The sequence below is a fragment of the Poecilia formosa genome, unplaced genomic scaffold (assembly GCF_000485575.1).
Source record: "Poecilia formosa unplaced genomic scaffold, Poecilia_formosa-5.1.2 Scaffold208, whole genome shotgun sequence".
NCBI classification, from domain to species: Eukaryota; Metazoa; Chordata; class Actinopteri; order Cyprinodontiformes; family Poeciliidae; genus Poecilia; species Poecilia formosa.
In genome coordinates this window covers 609478-631310 of record NW_006800147.1, presented here as the reverse complement: position 1 = coordinate 631310, position 21833 = coordinate 609478, and the positions used below count along the sequence as shown (strand labels likewise).

At 37.0% G+C, this 21833-nt stretch overlaps 1 long non-coding RNA gene across 2 annotated transcripts; it reads right to left on the bottom strand.

Annotated features, from left to right (window-relative positions):
* Positions 1-1831: 1831 nt before the first annotated feature.
* On the bottom strand, positions 1832-20259 carry LOC107838071 (uncharacterized). Of its 2 annotated transcripts, XR_001664132.1 has the most exons (3): positions 19980-20259; positions 15043-16162; positions 1832-2633 (listed from the first exon to the last, which is right to left on the bottom strand). It is a non-coding gene; the product is annotated as an uncharacterized LOC107838071 (long non-coding RNA). The 2 variants fall into 2 exon arrangements; XR_001664131.1 differs by lacking the exons at positions 1832-2633; positions 19980-20259 and adding an exon at positions 17369-17411 and having other exon boundaries at positions 15351-16162.
* Positions 20260-21833: the final 1574 nt, after the last annotated feature.

The following is a 21833-nucleotide window of genomic DNA, read 5'->3' as shown; positions in this document are numbered from 1 at the left end:
ACTTTCTTTCAGCTGCCTTTAAACCACAGAAATAACAGCCTGCAGAGCCACAATAAAAAACACAAATTCAGCACCGCATAATGCAGGAGATGATCTTTATCACTGCTTATAAAGTCATTGTAGGAATTTGATCTGTTTTTAAAAACAGAAGTGGGTAATATTAGACTTTAAAGTATAAAAACTTGTAGCATTAGGATTTTCATACTGCAGATAGAAACTCACAAATCAACAAACAAAACAGAAATCTCTGCAAAATGCAGAATATTTCAGGATTTGTCAGTTTGAGGAAGTAATCTAAAAAACTTTGGGTTGTGTTTTTAATCATTAGAGACATGATAATGCAAGAAAACATGATTAAATATCAATGAACTCTAAATTCTAATGAACATTTAACACCAGAAGGCATTTTAAATATTCAAAGTAAATAAACAAAAAACAGAAACAACAATCACAATTAATTATGAAATGTCTGTAATCCAAATTGTCCTTCAAAAAGTTATGCAGAATTCACTTTTTGCTAGTTTAATGTCCATTTGGTCTTAACTGTTCTAGTGGTTTAAAAAAACACCAGATTTTGGCAATATGTTTGTTTTCTGGTGTTTCAAAATCCTCCCGATTATTGAGTCACATTCTATAGGCACTGCGCCGTTACCTAGCAACCCCAGCCAAGCCCAGCCCCGTTGCTTAGCAACACAAGCACATTTGGTCAGCTGGTATTAACACTGTATGTACTGTACAATGGCAGCTGGAAAAGATAAGTGCTTTGTTGTTAACTTGCCATCCAGAAACCACTTTCTGCATTTTGTTGGCTGTGCAGGAGGCTCTACTTCTGCTTTTCAAAGATGTACAGTTGTATAATATTCCCGTGCGAGTGTAAATGTTGAGTTGAGCAGCAGATCATTTGGATCTAAGGTGGCACCAGGGTACTTTTATGGTCTAAACGCTCTAAACCTTCCCTTATAATCCGTGAAGTTGTATTAAAATCTACATTATTATGTAGAAAAATCATGACATTTTTCACCGCATCAGCCACACCTAGTCCATTCCTTCTCTGAGTTTTCAAACGTGTTTGTCTGCAGGAAATCCCTATGAAGTTTAATAGCACAGCAAACATTCAGACTATGCACACCTCAGTAAAACAGCTAATATTGATTATATGTCTTAGCTGCTGAATTTACAGCTATAAGGGACTCGGCACATTAATCTGTCAGTAGCTGTTATATTTTGCTGTAGATATTGTATCTTAAAAAATCCAGCCTTTTAGAAACATCCTGAGGAGTCCTTGAGAGACAACACAGCTGCTCCAGTGATTCATCCGTTCAGTAATTGTGCTTATTTCTCCAAGAGATGCACCGAATGATGAGCTCCATAAAACTGCTGTATGCATTAATCTGTTTGTGGGTTTAGGCTCCTTATTAGTCTGCAGAGATAAGCTTTAACTCACAAAGCTAAAGCTAAAGTAATTGTTTTAATTTGGCAAATAAATTCCAGTGTTTATCAGAAACTAAATGTATAGAGATTAACTTCCTGCCTACTGGCAGTCGATAAAGCAAATGAAGGCTAACGCGACTAAAAGCTCAGGAAGAGCTTTGTTTTAGCTCCGTTTTCACTGGAATGGTGATTATAGTTCACCTGCAAATCGTGGCGTATTTGTAGTTGCAACAGGTGCGTGGCGTTCCTGCGTCACCTTGCCGCTCGTTGGAAATCAGCAAAATGTAAAAGTGTCCTGTTTTAAATTCCTGAGCTGGACTGGAGGTTTTGGGGGTTGGTCCAGGTCAGCGTTCCCAGCGCCGCGCCAACGGGCTTCACCAACAGCTGGGAGTCGAGTTTCCGCTGAACAATACAGCCTGAAAGAGTTGAGGATTTCGTTCTGCTCCGGAGGGAAACCGCACTGCAAAAAACACAAAATCTCACCAACTGCTTTTGGTAGAGATGAAAAACTGAAAGTCTGGCGATTCAATTCCAGTTTTTAGGCTCATGATTTGTTTCAGAAGAGATTCGGATGTTTTAGATTCTCTGTAAATTTTGTGACCGACAAGATGAAAATACATTTATTTAAAACAATACTTAGGCCTGCCACAATAAGCAATAAATCAGTTAATCACATGATAAATTAAAATAAGCTCAATAGTTTCCATTTGCAGGATTTATTGTTGTTCTCTTTTCGCTGTTTTTATAAAAAAAAAACTGGATGACAACCAGACCCTTTTATGAAGGACAGTTTCGTTTACAGAGATTTCATAAACCCTTTTATGAAATGAACTATGTCATAAAATAAAATAATTTTATGAAAATATCTTTATTACAGAAAAATATTTTAAACTATAATTTTACAAAAAAAATTAAACAGATTAAAAGTCGATTTTTGAGCATTTTGAATTGATTCAGATTTTTTTCAGCACCACTCATTTTTGGTCTATTGCAAATATCTAATAAGTCAAAACTAACTTTCAAGTAACTTTTAAGCAAGATATATGTTTTTTAAGTAAATAATTCATTCATATTGATCAGATTATTTCCCGTATGACATGGGAAACATATCTTGTTGTAAATGAAATGGTCTGCCAGTGGAACTAGAACTTTTTCATCGATATTAAGGAATGATTTACTTAAAACAAGCTCTTATATGATGCCTAAAAGTTATTAGTAAGTTAGTTTTGTCTTATTTTAAATGTCCTAAGACATTTTCTCTAGAAATTAGACCAAAAATACTTGGTAGGATTTTGTGTTTTTGCAGTGCAGCCCCTGCAGTCGTGCATGTTTCCAGATTAACAACCATTCCTCTGGATTTTCCGTCTCAGCCTGGATTGTACAGTCATCTGGCAGCTCTTCATCACTCTTACCACTGCAGCACACACTGTAACCACGTTTCACTCAGTGGGGAACGTTCTCCTGTTTTATCATCATCTAATGTGACTTTAACGGGACTTTTATTACTTCAGTTCAAGATTTGCTCCAAGACTTTTGTTGTATTTTTTTTTCTTTTAATAACAGTTGCCTTTATTGTATTTTGTGTGCAGTTTTTTTTTGTGTGTGGCTTATTTTCTGATCAGCAAATGTACAAACACCCATGAAAGAATATGTTTTGTTGAATTATCAGTTGATTACAGTCATATAAGTTCAAATGGGACTGAATGTGGAGATTGAGAAGATTTTACTACCTTAAAATGATCTTAAAGTTTTGTCTTGACAAAAGAAATTAGAGGGAAATTGTAGCAACGTGGCTTGATAACAAAATAAAAAATGAAATTAAACAGCGAGGACCTTTAAAATTCACTAATTAACATCATATATATCTTGCTTTGTGCAAAGTACAAGGGACAAAAAGGTCAGGCTGACATTTTGTGTTGGTTTCTGTGTTATTTCAGCATAAAAGATGTTTCAACTCTGTTAAATTACTCTTCTGAAAATAAGTTGGAAAATATTCAAAACAATGTTGTGCTCATGTTATAACTGAAAAAGATCCGACAATGGAAGTAGCATTTTTTAAAATCAAAATTCAAGAGTTACTTGTAAGTTTTGTCTTTTTTCAGGTGTACTAAGATATTTTCATTTGAAACTAGACAAAAAATACTTACAGCTTTTGTGAAACTTGTAAGATTGAAAAACCTTTAAAAGAGTTTTATATACATTTGTCTGCAAAGTTCTTGATGCCTCAATTATTCCTACTTTGTTTCACCTCCATGTAATCCTTCAGTCTCTTTGTGCATCTACAGTGGGCGAGTCAAACTCATTTTCGTTTTGGACCAAATCCAGATCATAAATGCTCTTAAAGGGCCGGTTGTGCCAGAACGTATTGATAAAACCTGATCACAAACTGTTCAAATATCAATCAATTCTTAAAGTTAAATAATATTATTGAACATCTTTTCAGTCCCTCCAGGATTTTTTTGCAATAAAAATCAAAGTGTTTGTTGCACTAATTTGGAAATATTTACACTTATTTATGACGGTAAATGCGACTTTTATTACTCGCTGTTTAGATCGTGGACTCTAATCTGACATCAATTAAGGCTGAGGCAGCTGTTTAGTAAAAGTAAAAAATTTTGACAATTTTTGAGAAAAATCTGCGATAAACTCCCAAAAAATGTATTGGTGCAAAAAATGTATTTTGATTTGTTGATTTTGCATGAATTTCCATGGTAATTCTCAAGAACCTGGAGGGACTGATTGATATAATTTGGCAGTAAACAAATAAAACCTGCATTGATTTGATTGATAACATAATATTTTATATCTACATAAAAAGCTACTGCGGGCCGTATTTGGCCCACGGGCCTCGAGTTTGACCCATGTGGTCTACAGGATTTCTGAAGGTTTTTCTGTGAACTCTGGCTGCTTTTCACTCATCTTCAGCTGTCTGTGAATCCATCTAACTCTGACATTTTATTCGTAAAACGGTTCCTAAACTCAAAGGGAGAATCAGGGCTGTGTTAACAAATAGCCAGAGAATTGAATAGATATTTACATTTTGCTGCCAGTCTGCTGCCACACAGACACATTTATTAAGTAAATAGTGATTCAGCGTTATCTTTCTGCCCACACAATGTTATATCCAGCTAACTCCGACTGCCGCTGTCACAGTTTGTAGGACTTTGAGTTAAATTTATCTGATTTCTGTAATGTGGTTGGTTGTAATGCTCTGGATTTAACTGTGGTGTTTAGCTCTTTGTGCTTATTTATGTTACCATTCATCTTTGTGTTTCCTCACTACATCAGCCTAGCCTTTCCTTTTCTCAGTAATCACCTTCCTCTGTGTTTGCATTCAGTCATTGTCAGATCTACTTCTTCCTCATCGGTTTTCTTCTTTTTATTCACCTTTTGTGCTTCTTGCTGCTCTTTCCAAGTGATAAAAGTTGTAGAAATGATCAAATAACAAAATTCCTTAAACTGATGTTACACCATGTAGACACTCTGTCTGCAGTGATGAAGATTATCTCGCTTTGACATGCTAAAGTAGGGGAGTTTAAACTTTTTTAAATGAAATGATACTAATTTAGCAATTATCTATCAAATATAAAACCACTTAGAACTTGAGTGGGCCTTTATCATATCATTTATCGTGATAAATTTCTTATCATGATCAGAATTCTGATTTATTGTTGACACGATATGTTCAAATGTTCAAATGATATGTTTGAATGTTTAAAAAACAATAAGTGGGATTGTTAATTTAGCTTTTTTTTTCTTAAATCAGAGCATCAGTAAATATCAATATCTTTGAAAATATGATTAAATCCAGTTACAGTGTGATACAGATCACTAGTGTCCTAAAGAAGCGTATTGCACATGGATTAGATTTTTCAGAGCACTATTTTTGTTTTGGTAGCTATAATTGCTCTATAATGCTGTTACAGCCATACAGTAATAAATAGCCACTTTTTTCATTATTATCATAACATACCACAAAATATTGTGATAAAACTTTGAGTCCATATCTTCCACCTCTACTTGGGGGAAACCATATTTAACACTCCTACGTTCGTCTCAGCTCCAGTAGATTCATGACGGACACATTCAGGTTCACTGTATTGATTCTAACAAAAGAGGAAATCCAGTTGGTGGTTAACATCAGTCCTATACATTAAATAAAATAGAACAAATAACCCTAAACAAACTACAAAGCAATAACTCCCAGTGAGCAGTTAATGGCATTTAACAGTTATAAAATTAAAGATAGCTAACATAACAGTTAAAGACATTTATAAAACACAGCAAAATTACTCATGAAACACTGTGTATTACTAAATTTGTATAAAATATATGTGACAGTATAATATTTGTAAACGAAACACTGAGCTGATCCTAATACATGCCACCGTTACCGACGGCAACAGAAAGAAAAGGGGGAGGAGCTGCCAGTTACCGGTTGCTATGGTAACCACCAACTGCCAAGAGCAGCACAACAGAACTGAACACACCAATAAATGTCTGGAGGAACAACGTGTTGACTAAACAAAATAAATTCAAACAAAAAATAAAGACATTTTGACTAACTTAACATCTACAGTATTGTTAAAAGTAAAACCTTGTTGCACTTAGACTAATTATAGAGCCCCAAACTTTCAGCCCAAGATGGTCAAATGATGAGTAAACATGAAACAAAGAAGTAGCCCACGTCTTGCATCCTAACACAAACTAACATGGCCACATCTCAAATGATACAAAATCCATGATTTTTCTAGTTTAATCACACATAAAGCATATTTTTATGTGTAAAAATATGGCTTTCACATACTGAGACAGATGTGTATTTTTAGGCCCAACACTTTTTCACTATTCTATTTGTTCAGATTTAATTTTTATAAGCATTTACTGAACAATGATTCAGAGTCTGAAATGAGCATCAGAGTATAAAAGCATTCAAGTATGAACAAATACTTTCAGAACAAATGTTGATCAGGACAAATTCAATAAAATATTTTACTTCATAGAAAGTAAAATATAATGAAATAAAGGATGGTTTCATAATTTGACATTGCATCAGATATATAAAAGGTAAACATAATTACTTACAGCTTCAGATATAATTTAAATTTCTTGTAAATTTAGATTCAGATGCAATCAGGTCTCATGCAAGAGCGAATACTTTGTTTCCAGTCATCTTCATTCAGTGTATTTTGTCTTATTTGAGCTCTGATTCTGGCATGATTCTGCACATCTGGATGGAGAATAACACAAACTGCTCTATATTTTAACACTCCATCCCCTTAAAAACACGTTAGATTTACCCAGCGGTGTCCCAAGCAATTAAAAATACATCAGTGACGGTGCAGGGGTCAGTATGTTGCCTAAAAACTGTTTGGCTGAGACCCAGAACACTGAATTTCAAAACCAGAGTTTAAGACTCAAGAACAGTGAGTCTCTGTCTCTTCAGCTAAGGGAACATGATGAAATATTAAAATATCTATATTTTATTTTATATATTTTTTGAGAATTCAACCCAAATCATATTAAATATACTGAAACCCAGGTGTTAACTTCCTTATAATCAGGATTTTCTACTGCTTAGTTTTGAGTCTAACTCATTTTTTCCATTTAAATTTTGCCTGTTTTTATTCACAGCCTCCACTTGTTTAGATCCATCCTTCCTCTAACCTTTTTTTTTATTTGCTGTCTAAATGTAAATCAGGGGGGCAAAAAGAAAGAAAGAAGAAGAAACAAGTGTTCAAGCAAACTGAAGGTCATTTGATAATAAAAATAATTGAAAAGCTGCTGGCTTCTAATTAAAGCGAGCCGCACAGACGGGAATTTTGTCTCATCTTTCCTCCTGTTTTGGGAGGCGATTACTGCCTCCTCTTGGACTCAGGAGCAGCTCCTTAAAGAACTTCTAATTGTCTGATTTCAATTCTTTGTGAAGCGTTTTACTCCTTCGTGAATTCAGCTGCCAATTTTTCAAAGTGCTTTCTCGCAACGGTATTTCTGTCGCCTCCTTTCTTGTGCTTTTTGTTTTGCATTGTAGCACTCCTTTCCTTTAAATCATTCAGGTCAAGTGTCCTTGTAAAATTGTATCACAGGGAGTGTTTGAGCTGCACAGAATGTGTTTTTCTTTTTTTTTTTTTCTTTTTCTTTTAACACATCCAACGCGGTCCTGCTGTCCGGGGAGAAAACGCTGCATGTTGTGGAAGCGTGTGTTTTGTTCAGAAGTGGTTATATGTTTGTTAGTCTGTCATTTGCTGTCTGCTTTTTAGCTATAATTAGATTCACTGTGAATGTTCTTATTATTTCTGATGTAAATTCTGTCCTCTGTGTGTTTTATTCTCTTTTCGGGGATTAAAGAAATCCATCAAACAATCTTTGTGTGATTAAATTCCTCTCAAGACAAAACCGAGTGTGCAGAATGAGAATACACCCGGCTTGGTGACGCGCTCATGGTCCATGAATGTGGGTCTCAGGCGCAGCTGTCACGTCACATCAGGCGTCTTGTTAGATTTTTAAAAACGAGCCGAGACGGTGCTGAGTCCAGACTTTTCCTGACAGCTGCGGTTTGGATGTAATCTGTGCACAAATGAACGGGAGCTTGATTATCGATGCACTCGTTTGTGTTCTTTCCGCCACAGCAATCCATAAAATATGAAGAGGAGAAATTAAAGGACTAGCTGATACAATCCCTCTAATTTATGACAGCAGAAATGTTTTGCAAGTGAATGAGGTTGGAGGATGGTTTTGAAGACAGAAACACTTCACTGCAAAACTCTAACACTTACCAAGTATCTTTGTTCTACTTTTGATTGCAAATATCTTTGAAATAAGTCAAACTAAATTACAAGTTACTTTTAAAAGCTTGTTTTTGGGGTGTGCTGTGGTGGTGCAGGGGTTAAGCACAACTCGCATATGGAGGCCTCAGTCCTCAATGCAGCCATCATGGGCTCGATTCTTGACCTTGGCAACCTTTACTGCATGTCTTCCCACTTTCCTGTCAAATAAAAGCCACTAGAGCCAAAAAAAAACCCAAATCAAGTCAACTGTTTATACTTTACACAATTTTTACTTGACTTTTAGATCTGCCAGTTTTGCTTGGTTTAAATGCCAGTGAGCTGGTATCTAAATGTGAAATGCTTGTTTTCAGTCAATCATTTCTTAATATTGATGGAAAAAGTACCTGTTTACCTGGATTTTTTCCACTTTTAGCAAGACATTTTTCTCATATTATTAGTGAAATGCAGACACCGATGTGGTTAGCAGGTCATCAAACTGGGCTCAGCTGAGACGACCCTCGTCAGCGCCCAGCCAGCTTACGAAACTCACAACACCTCTGAATTATCTGGTAAATTCAAACAATTGCCCGACGGCGACATTCTGTTGTTTTCAGTAAATAAAATCTAGTCACTCACTATTTCATCCGCCATTGTTCAAAGTAACTGAGTGAAGGAGAAAAGCCAAGAGGCTCCAACACGCTTTGTGCCGCCATCAGCTGTCACTGTTGTTTGTTCAATAGAAACTGAACACTAAATTTTCAGCAAAGACATTTGAGCCTCTGTTATGTTTCCAGAAGCTTTCACTACATAATACTTTGGTGTGACTTTCTCAGTTTCATCCACCACAGTACAGAGACTGCAAAAAGGAAAACAACGGCTGATATTGACGCGCGTCCAGAGCAAAATGTCAAGACTCTCACTTCAAAGTGCAAACGTGTCCAACTTGATGTGTTTTTGACGTGCGAAGCGTTCGGTGTGAACGAATGCAGCAGAAGGCGTTCAACAGTGAAGGTCATTGGTTGTACTGCATTTCATTTAGGGCAATCGGTATAAAGGGACCTGGAATACATTTGTACGCCACACTTTTCAGATTCCTATTGTCGTTCACCCTAAAATAATGCCCTACTTTATGTTTTATGCTGGAATCCATCGTAAACCCAGTAAAATACTCACATGGCTTTAAATCAAATGTCATTCCTGTAAAGTTGCTTTGTGATTTAATGTTCAAAGTTAAACTAGTTTATCAAAGTCTGGTTCTAATGAAGTGAAAGTCTGGCTACATTTTTCTCAGTTGCATTTTGTCACGTGGTCCATGGATGAAAATGAACCAGTGATTCCTTTACTCCATAGTTGGTTTGTTGCAATTGTAAGAGTCTCCTTTAGCATCAATCAGGTTTAAGACATATTAATTCCTGCTCTACTTCTCCAGTGACAACCGGTTTGCTGAATTAGATCAAGGTGGATTTTTTTTTTCTCTGACTGGGCAATTAAAAAGAAATGGGAATTAAGCATCTCCTTATTATACGTGGCTTGTTTTTAGACTAATCTCTGCATGCAGAGCCTAAGAGGATCCCAGGTGTTTTGTTGTCTCCTATTTATCAAAATGATACACAGTACAGGTAAAGTAAACATGTCTGACGCTGTGGCGCCCCTTCTGACCTCAGCTTAATTTATTAACAGTGAGCTGCTGTCTGCCAGCACTGCGCATCAGCAGCAGAGTCTCCTGTCCTCTAAAGAGTCATCCAGTCGCAGTAACAAACAGAAACTCCTCCAGGCTCTTCGTCATTCCTGCGTAACGAAAACCGAGAAGCCCAGGAGCAGAGTCTGACGGAGATCAAGATGCTAAAATGTCAACCTCAGAAAATTCAAGACATGCTATGCCATACTGCAGCTATGCTACACCTGACACATTATGATATCTACCATAGCGGAGCATTCACCATCCGCCACTGATTATAGAGCCTCAAACTTTCAGCCCAAAATGGTCAATGATGAAAAAATCTGAAGTAAACAAAGAAACAGCCGAGCATACAGCACAAACTAACATGGCCTCGTCTCAAATTATACAAAATCCATCGGGGTTTTTTCTATTTTAATTACATAGTAAGGAATATTTTTACGTGTCACAACATCTTTAAACTGAGGATATGGCTTTTAGATACCGACACAGACGTTTATTTTTAGGCCCAACACTTTTTCACTCCTCTACTTGTTCAAATTGCATTTTTTATAAGTATTTAACTGAACAATAATTGACAGTCTAAAATGAGCATCAGAGCGTAAATGATTGATAAAACACTCAAGTATGAACAAACATCTTGAAATACATTCAGAACAAATGTTGATTTGGACAAATTCAATAAAATATTTTACTTCATCAGAAAGTAAAATATAATGAAATGAAGGATGGTTTCATAATTCAACATAGCATTGGAAATATGAAAGGTAAACATAATTACTTACAGCTTCAGATATAATTAAAATTTCTTGTAAATTTAGATTCGGATGCAATCAGGTCTCATGCAAGAGCGAATACTTTGTTTCCAGTCATCTTCATCCAGTGTATTTTGTCTTATTTGAGCTCTGATTCTGGCATGATTCTGCACATCTGGATGGAGAATAACACAAACTGCTCTATATTTTAACACTCCATCCCCTTAAAAACACATTAGATTTACCCAGCGGTGTCCTAAGCAATTAAAAATACATCCTACCATACAACACCATATCGTACCACCTGAAGTTATAGAGCACTGTAAAATAAACTAAGGTCCACAAAGAGTTGTACAAATGAAAATTACATAAAAATAATAAAAAAGAAACATGTTTAAGAAAGAGTCAACCTCTTAAAATTTGCCAAAGGTCTCAGAAAATAAATATGTTTTAAAAAGATTAATGGACTCAAAAGGACAGATTATTCCAGACGGTTGGGGTCTCAGCCCAACAGAGCACATTAGGGTTGTGGTGTATTTGTGGAGATAGCCATCATAGATGTCCAGCCGACAAACATGAAATAATCCTGTGATAATAATCCTGAGATAATCCATCTCACTGTGGAGCCAACATCTCCAAGGTATTTTCCTGACACCTTGTTGAATCTTTCCCACAAAGAATTATGGCAGCTCAGAAGGGAAGAAGCAGCTCTAACCCAGTACGTAATAAAAATATTGATTTGAAATCAGCAGAAATGTTTAAATCGAGGTAGCGCTTAGTGACAGTGCATCATGACAGCTAATAAACCAAAGGTGTCAGGGATCCACACGTTTTCAGCTGTCTTTGTGAGAGTCTCAGAAGGTACAGTGACAAGGGTGATGTATTAACTAATAACCAAATGGCTGCGAGCGTTGCTACCGAGCCCATTCATTTCTCTAAAGTGCTGTATACACAGAGCTGTGCAGGAGTAATGGACATGATGTAATTTATATTGCCGGGAGAACTAATGAGCTGCTGGAGAAGTGTTTTTTTTTTTTTTAGTACCCTTTACTTTAAAGAAAGACAAAAATCTGGCATTTTACTTTAGGCTTCGCTCACACTGCAGCCTGTAGAGAAACAATTCCTATTTTTTGCCAAATTGGATTTTTATTTTTGCCACGGTCGTTCACACTTCCAAAAACATGCGATCTGTATGTGAACGAAAGTGTCCCGCACGCCCAGTAGAGGGCGCAATAACGTCACACAGAGAGCGTTCTCAGCAGTGCTTTGCCAACTGCCAGAAGAAGAAGAAGAAGAAGCAGAAGAAGAAGAAGAAGAAGAAGTACCGTAGTTAGTGCTCAGTGTTTGCGGAAGTAAACATGGAGGCTAACGATGGAGCATAGCTTACGATTTTAAAGTTGTTGTCGATCGGAGCCAATATATTAACAACTTAATCCTCATTATAGTCCGTCATGGTGGTTGTTTTTCCTTCCATTTGTGAGTATCAGGAAGCAGAATAGCGACGTTTGTCGAGTATCAGTGACGTTCAATTCGGATGAACGCGACCTGGACGTTAAATCGCTTTTGAATCGGATAGTATCGGATCCCCAAGTGGACTGGGTCGCATTGGAAAATAGTCCAACCTGTGTTGTTTAGACTGTCGTGAAAAGATCGAAAACAGGTCAGATTGAGGCAAAAATAAATAAATAAAAATATGAATTGAGTCACTTCGGGCTGCAGTGTGAACTCAGTCTTACTCGCACCGATTAAACTCACTTAAAGTACAATCTGAATCGACACTCGCCCCTTCCTCCTCTCCCAACAGCTCGTGTATTTTAGGATTTTCTGTTGCATTCGCAGATGAAATTGTGCAAGGACAATGAGACGATCAGGATGGATTCCATGTGTGCAAATTTGTTCATGCTGAGCGTTTGACCTCTGAAACATGTTAGAGAAATGTGCTCTCCAGGGCCAGATGGTGCTGCGGAATATACAATTACTGTAGCTCAGGGACGCTTAAGAAGAAAAACTGTGAAATATGAGAGATGAGGGAAGAAAGAGAGGTGGAAGGTCCTAACTGTACAAATATTAGCTTTTTCTGCTCTGCCTTTGAAAATATTTGAATGGAGCTCGTTTTGTTTAACAGCCTCATAAAAATTCTTTAATGCTTGAATGGCTTGGGAAGCCGTTCAAACACCCCAGACTAAAATGCAATCAGGCTGGGGTGGCTGGTGATGCTCACATCATGAAGACTCAAAATTAGGTACATTTACATTTTTACGCAGAGAAGCTTTTCATTTAAGGTTTTTTTGTTGTTGTGCAGACATTGCAACCTATAATGCCTTAAAAACATTTCCCTGCAAAGTTTATGCCTATACATGGAAACTCTGCTATGTTTAGACAGTTCAGTATTCACAGATTCAACAATTTGAGGATTTTTCTGTGGAATGTAACTCCAAATTATTAATGAAAAATTTGCCTGTTCAAAGATTTTTCTGTCAGATCCTATGAAGGAAATGCAGGTTGGTAGCAGAAATAAATGGGCTCAATGCTACTTGACTTGGTATTGGCTGGCTTTTGTGCCCCCAATAGTGGAAATAAGGAAGTCTGTAGATATTAGCTTCTGTGTTAGGGCTAAGACGGTTTCTACTCACCATATTATTGCATATTAAGGGACACTCACCAGCCACTTTATTAGGTACACCTTACCAGGTTTGACCCCCTTTGCCTTCAGAACTGCCTTAATCATTTGAGGCAGAAATTCAACAAGGTACTGGAAACATTCCTCAGAGAGTCTGCTTCATATTGACATGTTAGCGTCACGCAGTTGCTGCAGATTTGTCTGCTGCACATCCATGGTGCCAATCTCCAGTTCCACCATCCAAAAGGCTTTCTATTAGACTGAGATCTGGTGGTATTTTTAATAAAAAAACATACCTCCCCCATACTTTAAGCATACTACATTTCTGCCAAGTTTATTTTATCTTTATCAGACTAATTAATGTCCTAAAACTATTTACAGACAGTCCAAATACAAATAATATTGTGCTTCCTCTGGTTGATAGATTTTAGAAAACTTTATTAAAAAGGAAAGTTTTCTAGCGTTGCAATATTCAGATCACATAGATTTAGTACGCTTAGTAAATTTAGTGAGGCTGAGGGTTGTTTTTGATAAATCATTAAATCTAATTATCCATGTTTCTGACATCTCATTTTTACTGAACTCCTCTGTCATCACTTCCTGTTTTCCTGACGTGTTGCATTAACGACCGTCTTGGTGCTTTGTTGACAGCCAATTAGTCAGGTTTGTCTGACAAACATCAAGTCAAAGCTCGGCGTAACAAATCACCTTCCACTGGGCGCTCGTCTCCAGCTGTGTTTGTTTTCTCTGCAGCTTCGAGTCATTTGCATATTTCATCAGTGCTGTACAAGACATGCGTGTCGTGTTTTGGGGGATTTTGCCTGATTTTTATATCCTGTTAATTGGAGCATTTCACTGATTTCAACACTGAAAAACTCCTTGAACTGTAACCGGATTTTTACATAAACCGAGTAAAATGACACAAAACCTTTCTTCCCCCTCATTTTGTAGCATTAAATCAGACTACAAGTTTCCTGGCTGAGATTAATTAGGATTACCAAAACTAAAAAATGCCAAAATGACACAGTTTTATAGTTTTTGTTAAAATTGCCTGAAACAGTAACGCCCACAAGCTTGTTGCAATATTTTTCTGACAGAACTAGTGTGGATATTTTTATAGGACACCAAAACATTTGACTTTGGTAACTTTAACCCATTTTCTAACTAATTTGGTTTTATGCATTGTGCCATTGTCCATTTGGGAGATCAACATGAGCTCAGACTTTGACTTTTTGGTCGATGTTTCAAGATGTTTCTTCCTTTTTGCGGTTTGTTTTGTGAGTAATGCTGGTCTCTCCTGCAGCTCAAAAAGCACGATGGATCCAACCCTGTACTTCACAGCTGGGATGATGTTGCCAAGCTTGCAAGTTTCTGTTATATTCCAAATTTACTGTGGCCTTAATGGCAGAACATAACTTTCTATCTCACTTTTGAAAACGACTTAAACATGAGGAAATTAAGGTGAGTTTGCGTGACTTCTTTGAGGTTTGTATGTTCGATGTGCTCTTGAAAAACGTTAAGGTGCTGAAATCATTGTGGTGGAATTCACAGTGTCCTGCTGCACCATGTTTGGTACTTCAGCTTCACATAATGTCACCAACAATGTTTGTTCTCATAATAAAACAAGAATAAATTGACTGTCTAAGAATTACACCCCAAGGCCCTATTAGTTCCTCAGATAATTATGAGCTGAGAAGTAAATGAAGCAAATGGCAGATTATTTCACTCATAACAAACTACTTTTCATCAATATTAAGGAATTATGACTTTAAAAAAGCTCTTATATCTTACTGAAAAGTTACTTGTGGGTTATTATGTCTGATTTCAAGCGTAATAAGATATTCTCAATAGAAACTAGACCAAAAATACTCGGTAAAAGTTTGTGTTTTTGCAGTGTGGAAATCATTTTGACCTCCTGACTGAATTCAAACAGGAAAAGTTTAGTCTGGTATTAATTTAGGTAGTCAGGGGAAATAAAGTATTTAAAAATAATGCTTTGAGGTGTTTCAGATCTTGATCTATTTATGTCTTCTCTGCATGCTAACAGTTCACATCATGCATAAATTGAAAAATGTGTGAAAAATAAAGCAGTGTGTCATTTTTTATAATTAATTTCATACAGGTTTCATAAAGCCTCCAACCATACCTCCATGTAGCTGTTTTGGTGTTGACTTCACTTCGGTTGCCTGGTTCTTACACCCACCTGACTAAAGAAATATGACTGCTGCTCTAATTAGCTGGTGTTTAGACTGATTACGCCTACCTCTCTCCTCCCTCCAGTGGCTCCGGCTCCTGCCTTCACTTTCTCCAAACACTCGGAGGAAAATGTACGGGAGCTGACACTAAATGTCAACGATTTCGAGATTATCTGAGGGAACAGAGCACATTCGGCTGTGACTAATTGCAGCTGCAGCTCTGACGAAATAAATCTCTGTTGTCATGCATGGCTTTCTTCTGAGATTTTCCGTACAATCATTAAACCACTTAAGTAGCAGAAGTATAGCAGGAACTTAAACGAAGGCTGTGTAACATACAGCCACAAGCTCAATAATGTTTCAGTTTAATGTCCTTGTTTACGTCCATCTCCTCGCATCTTGTCAGCAGCTGTGATTGTAATCAAACTTTACACCCCCCATCAGCTCCAGCCTGCCTGGGTAAAATTGAGCTGTTTCCTGAAAAGTCTGCCGTGGCTCGTCTCAGTCCATCAAGCCATTCTCAAGCTTTTTCCTGCAGATGCATTAGCCACAGTTTTTCTTTATGCATCCTTCATACATTTTCAGTTTTGTGCCGACGACGTCCTGGAGTGTGTGACAGCTGAACAATGTGACTGACTGCTCCGTCAAATTCACTGCCAGGAAGCGTCAGCTGCACTGAAGGAGGCTGAAGATCGCTCTGTTACTGGATCCAGGTTCTAAAAAATAAACTGTAGTTATTGTAAAACATTTGGAGAACAAACTTCTATAAATTATCTAATGAAAAAAACTTCAAATTAGCATAAATGCAGTAGTCTCTTTTAGAAGTAAATCTGAAAGTAAACTCAAACTGAGAAAAGTAGTTTTTACTTTTTCGTCCAAATTTAAAACAGATTTGGGGCAACAATAAATGTATTTATTCCACACTATCATTATTTATTAAACAAAGATGAATCCAGAATAGAAAATTAAATACGTCCCATGATTCAACAGATCTTGGTGTATTTATGTCGCTTTCAAAAGTGACACAAATAGACACTTTTATGTCATTTTGGACATAAAAGTGACATATTCACATTTCAGTATTTGCTGATCTTTCTGTGGAACATAACCCAAAATTATTCATTAAAAATTCACCCATTCACAGAGCATAGCTAAAATATTTTAAATGAAAGTAGCATGGGAAGCTGAAATATAGTTTGCTACTTGACACCCTATTGGTTGGCATTTGGAAAGCCCAGCATTCATAAATTCTAACTATAAGGATGTTTTCACACTTGATAGTCCAGTAGATTCAGTTCAAAATTGCAACATTTGTTATATTTTCTGGTGCTGTCGTTTGTTTTCACATTGCACTGTCAAACATCCAAACTCTTTGAAAAACCTGTTCCCCTCCTCACCTGTGGTGGCGCTGCAACAAGAATCACTGAGGAAAAGGACATGAAAACCTCTGAAGAAAGCATTAAGTGGAGCCTCCTTCTTCACAAAATGTAAATAAAGAAAGTGGAGCAGTGTCTTTGGTGAAAGACCAAGAGGCATTTCTCCCTCTAGTGCTCGCGCGTTTGTTTTGGTTGTATTTACCCATGATGCCCTTCACTATAGTTTGCTTCCTGCTTTTGAAGGAGTCTCCAGACCACTTGCATTCACATATTTATTCAAACCGCACCAGAGTTCACTTCAACAGGACCAGGAACAAGATTTTTAGGTGGACCAGATTTCGCTTTTGTCCGCATCAGTTTGATTACGCATTCACATCACAAACACACCGACTGTCTACACAAACAACTAGAGATTTATTAAAGTGGACAAAACTTGGCTGCTCTGCAAAAACACAACATTTTACCAAGTACTCTTGGTAAGATTTTGATCTAGTTGCAAGTAATTTTTCAACAAGATAAAGGAGCTTCTTTTAATGAAATACTTACTTAATATTGATGTAAAAGTATCAGTTCCCCTGGTAGATTATTTCAGTTACAGCATGGGGAAAATGTCTTGTTATATGTGAAATAATGTGGCAGTAGAACAAGTACTTTTTAATCAATATTAAGAAATTAACTTAAAATAAGCAACTATCTTTCTGAAAAGATAGATATAAAAAAGCTTGCTCTCATAGAAATCCAAAGGAAAGTCCAAAGGACACATTCTGACACACAGCCTGTGTTTCAAACCTTTAACGTTTTCAGTGACCTTTAGTAGATTCTGCTGTGTTTGTATTTTGCTAAATATGTTTTTGAATTTGTTTACTTTGTTCAGTCATCTAATTATTTTCAGTGATGACACTTATGAGTCCTTCTGTTTCCACACATCTAAGGAATGCCTGCTGTTTTTTGTATTTTGTTATTCAGTACTTTGTACCTTTTTGAACGAGTTATAAGGGTTTGCAGGTTACAAAAACATCTAACCAGAGGAAAAGATATTGTCAAAGAAGACATTTTAATATAACTGCCATAAAAGGGCTGCTTGTGCAACCTTTTCAGGAGGAATGGCAAGATGAATCTTCAAAATCCATTAACATTGCCAGAAACGTGCAGATGGTGACAGAGGCTTTTTAGCAAAGAAGGAAATGCATCCCAGCCTCACATGTGTACTTTCTGTTCCAACATGGCCACCTTTCCTGCCTCACAAACAGACCAGATTCAATCCTCTGAGACTTTCTGGTGTCTTTGGAGGTTTCTCATTCCAGCGTTGTTCTCAGAAGGTTCTTAAACATAACAGAGTAATCACATGTCCCACAGCAACACGTGCTCAAAGAGAAGAAAGGCTGCATATGATAAAAGGTTTTGCATCCCTCTGCTCCCAGAAGACGTCCAGCTGTCTTTGCAGATTCAGTTCTGTGAAAAAGTATTTCCCTCCATAGATATTTCCTCTGTCCAGTTTTGTTTGGGCTAGATAAACTGAGTAAATGCAAAAAGCGGTTTTCAAATAAAGATTTTATTTTTTAAGGTAAAATAACTTTTTATATCAACCTTACCCTGCATAAGAAAGTGGTTGCTGCTTTTTTATGTGGTGGCTTTAACTGGGATCCAGTGCTTGGACTGGTAATAAGTTTATTTTTGTCCATTTTTCCTTGCTAAATTGTTTTAATTCAACTACATCAGATTATTTCCGAACATGAACAGCTTGTTTAAGGTCACACAACAGGATCATAATTAATGCTGCAGCTAACGGTTATTATAGCAATTGATGATTCTATCAATTAATCAGGAAAAAAAGCAGAACATTCTGCTTATTGTTTACTTACCAAGTAAGCTTATTTTATGCAATATTAAAATATGCTAAAAAAAAATGCATAAACAAACAATTAAGTTCCTATTTCTTAACAAGAAAATACACTATATTGTCTAAAATACAAAAACATTGCATTTATTCAGCATATGCTTGATCATTTGTAGCAAAGAATGCATCTACAGATAAATGCATCTACAGATAAATGCATCTACAGATAAATAAATACCTGTAGATATATTTAACCCTTTGTAATGGTTAAATTCAGGGCTATTATTATTTGTTCCAATTAATACATTGTTTCCAAAATTCTAAACGGAAAGTGAACCACCATATTGTCAAAGAAGTGCAGCGAAGCCTGACAGATGAACTACAACAAAAAGAAAGTATTATATAAACTCTTAACCAATGTTCAAGAGAAATCTATATCAACAAAATATCTGCTGTTGGGATCAACCCATGAGACAGAGAATGGAAACATGTCAGACGATGTGAACAATCTGCCTCCTACTGCGTTCACACTGCAGCCTGAAGTCACCCATTTCCAATTTTTTTGTCAAATCGGATTTTTTTTTTTTGTTTGTTTGCCGGGCCGTTCACACTAACAAATAAATGCAACCTGTATGCGTTCTGCAGTGTGAACGGGCAAACGACCTGAAAGTGTCCCGCATGCGCAGTAGAGGGCGCAATAACGTCACCGTCTCTCAGTGTTTTGCCAACCGCAATAAAAAGAAGTGCTCAGTGTTTGCGGAAGTAAACATGGAGGGTAACGGTGGAGCTTAGCTTATATATTTGAAGTTGTTGTCCGACCGGAGCAGCATATTAACAACTTAATCCTCATTATAGTCCGTCATGGTTGTGTTATTCTTCCCGCTTGCGCGTATCAGGGCGCGGAATTTTGACGTTTGTCGAGTATCAGTGACGTTCAATTCGGATGAACGCGACCTGGACGTTAGGTCGCATTTGAATCGGATACGTATCGGACATGCAAGTTTCCTGGGTCGCATTCGAAAAGAATCCGACCTGTGTTGTTCAGACTGTCATGAAAAGATCAGATACGTTAAAACGAATTTGTAAAGGAACTACGAACTCTTCACGTGAATAATAAGCTTCTGGTGACTGGCAGGGTAAGTACATGTAGCAACATACACTATTAGGCTTCATGTCGGTCTTAGCTTTCAAATACATTAGCGCTAATTTTGCTAGTTCGGCAGTAATACAGTAAATATCTCTGATATTTATCTTCGTGTTGCACAAAGGTGGGTAGAGAACTCAAAAATTGTAATCTAGTAATAGTTATAATGTACTTACATTGTTTATAAGTAGATAGGAACAAGGCGAGAGCTAGTTCTAAGCTTGTGGCTTGTTTATTGTTGTCATAGCAACTGTCATGACGGTTAACGGATACCTTTGAAGCGGCTGCCAGTTACAAAATTCCCGGAAGTGTGACGTCACATGTACAGAATTTGAACCGGGTGAAACTAAAACTATTATGACACCTGAGAAGTTCTGGGTAGAAAATATATACAGACAGAAAATGTTTTTAATCTAAAATTCAAAATGTATATATTCTTTATACAGTTTTGGCTTAATTACTCAGACTCCTTTAATTTCATTGCACAAAGACATGCACAACAGAGAATTTGGCAACAAAATGTTGTTTGGCTGCAGAAAAAAAATACTGAAAAACTATAAGTGTGCCTATAAATATATAAAAGTGGTGCAGGTAAGAGAAAAATATATATAAATCATTTTTAAAAATACTGCTCTGAGAGTGTTGTTTCTTTCAGTAAATGGCAGTTTTTTGAGTATATGTCCTTATTATTTAATGATTAGCATACAATTATTTTAATTAAAGAATCATCACATTAATAATAGTAAATTTGATAAGACACAGTCAGACTTTGACTAGGTCAGAGTTGGTCTTGTTGTTATAGTTTGGCTCGGACTGAGAAGTAACTCATTTTCCCAAGATTAAAGCTGCAAGCGACAAAACATTCCTGGAAGAAGTAGCAACTCTTAAAACTGTAAACCCAACTTCTGCTCTCCTGCACAGAATAATAAATGACTTTGGTATTCTTTAGTCCTTCAGTCCTGACCTCCAGTAGCTCCCTCTGCACCCATGAGGCTGTTCCCAGCATCTGGCCATGCTTTATTTCCCCCCTGCTAGAGTGAGCATGTCGGGGCGGATGTGAGTTGCTCCCTGTGGACCCCAATGATGAGACGGAGCATTTACATTAGCCTGGTGAAGCAGGAGCCGCGGCACGCTGCCAACCCTCCGGCTCCGAGTTTACAGTCACACCATGTGGTGCGTTAAATGTCAGGGGAATCCAGGCCGCTCTCTGAGACGGAGACAAACTGGCACAGAGTCAGATCATAAAGTCAGATAAACAACAATACTCAGGAAGTTAATTAGCTGTTACTCCTGCAGCCAAACTAGTCGCAAGCCAAAAAAAGAGAGACAGCCCTCTGAACCACGGCCAGTAATTACCAGCGAGTGGAGCTGGAGAGGATGGAGCCTGACCCTCAATCTTCTGCTTTGGACAGACAGCAGGTTGTTCTGTTAGAGGGTAATACAGGATGGAGAGAAATTGGAAATTACCTTTGACACAAAACGTAGCCAACCATCAAGGAGGAATTTCCTTCGGATTTCAGCACGTCTGTTTGCAAAGATTCAAATGACAATGGTGCTTTTTGTGAGAGGGACTAAATTTGAGTTTCCATTAGCTGGAGAGGTCGGTGAACGCATTAATGGTTGCAATATTTTAAGAAGCGTTGCATTATGCAGAGATTTTTCTTTTTGGGAAATCAGAAAATAGGAAAAGTGCCGCTCTTTATCCGAGCTGAGTTAAAAAATGGGAGGAAATAACAGCAGAAATGGGTTTTCAAAGCATCACAGTGTGGAAACAATTCATTTAACTAAAAAAAATAAACATTGGAGTGAATATAAAGAAAGGAAGAAAAAGAACAAATAGAACAGATTGCACAAAAATAATGAAACACATGAACAGAACAAACATGTACACCGTTATGGCATTAAAAGATCGAAAACAGCAACGATTTAGGTTTGGAATGTAAATATCCACGGTAGTTCATTACAAAAACACACAATCTTACCAAGTATGTTTAGTTTCTAGTGCAAATATCTTAGCTCACTTAAAATAA